This window comes from Gavialis gangeticus, unplaced genomic scaffold (assembly GCF_001723915.1).
Source record: "Gavialis gangeticus isolate Ggan-Ray unplaced genomic scaffold, GavGan_comp1, whole genome shotgun sequence".
Lineage (NCBI taxonomy): Eukaryota > Metazoa > Chordata > Crocodylia > Gavialidae > Gavialis > Gavialis gangeticus.
In genome coordinates, this window is record NW_017729001.1 from 15,344,965 (window position 1) to 15,346,558 (window position 1,594).

A 1,594-nucleotide genomic window follows, 5' to 3' on the forward strand; every position below is an offset into this window, starting at 1 on the left:
GGGGGGGGGGGCGGCGCAGGCTGCAGTTGTGGGCTGGGGCTGCGCCAGGTTCTTTCTGATGGGAGCTGAGCAAGGCTGCACTGGGGACCAGCAGCAGCAACGCTGGGAGGAGGGCTACAGGAGGGTGGGGGGTGCTGCAGCCACCCCAGAATTCACTGTAGCCCACCTGTAGCCCCACTCCCACCACTGCTGCTGCCCACACCGAGTGGAGCCCTGGCTCAACACCCCTCCCCCTGCATGTGCTGGGAAGAGCCCAGCCCCAGTTGCAGGCCCCCCATCCTTCCCCCCCGCACAGATCCAGGGGCACACGCAGCAGTGGGAGCTGCTCCGCCCCCCCCAGACGAGCCACGGCTCTGTCGTACGCCCTGCCCGGGCAAGCACCTGCTCCAGCCCCTGTCCCAGGCCTGGCCTTACTCCCTTCCTTACCACATGGGGCATTCATCTGCCCCCCAACGCCGCTTCCCTCCCCCTTCCCTTCCACCACAACAGATTTACCAGCTGCACGCAGCTCTCCACACTGCCAGGCTGTGCTGCGGCTGTGCACATGCATGTGGCTGATAATTTGGCTGATATCAGGCCGATTTCCAATGCAATCAATTTTCTTTATAAAAATTGGTTTCGGTCCGACATATCGGTGCAACTCTACCTCATGACAACCCTGCTGGATCTTAGTGTGAGAGGTAGCAAGAGGCCACGTCTCTTCCCTCCTCCCACTTGTAGAATACCCATTCTCAGTGGCACCAGAAATTGTAACACAACTGAGTCCTAAGCTCTTATTAAAGCCTCCAGAGAACTGGTTCCCTATTTCTCACCCTAGTTCTGCGAGTTTCTACTGATAACACCTTTGAAAACTCTTGCTTGTGGTAGTAAGTGGCAACAGATACATTTCCAACTCTACCCCACAAAGGCTTTCAAGGTCTTCTTTACTCCCCCCAATGCAGGTATCATCACCACCACAATTAGAGGCACCTTAGAGACTTCTGGAACTATGTTATTTGGGACCTAAACTGTCTGTCTGCTGCTTTAAGAGCTGCACCACAACACAATTTTATTGCCTTATTCCCGAAAATCTACTCCTTATACAGAATGTGCTGCATACAGGTAGTCAGGCTGTGATATTTTCTACTAGATACAAATACTGTGACAGGATTTGATTTTTTTCCTATAAAGTCTTGGATTATTTTGCAAGCGCGGGATCAAAGGATAAAACTTACCTTGTATTTCAGGATAAAAAATGACCAGCAGACAGGTGAAAACTTCAACTTGTGAGGCACAGCCCTGTGAGCTTCCAATGATAAATATCTTGGCCCAAGGACATGAAAAAGGAAAGGATCCCATCCTCAAAAGCATCAGACCTAACAAACTAATTCCTGGTAGAGTACCAAGCAACTTTGTTCAGCATGGAATACCCAGCTGGTCAAGTCCCACAGCTGCTTGACCACCGCAGCACCCAACCGCATCTCCTTCCTGAGCTGGAAGTACCCATTAGTGACACCACACTGCAGCAACCCTTGAGAGTGCCCTGCAAAGTGGCAGATGGCTTACACATTTTGCAATGAAATATGCCAAATTTAAACAGCCTTGCACCGGGGGG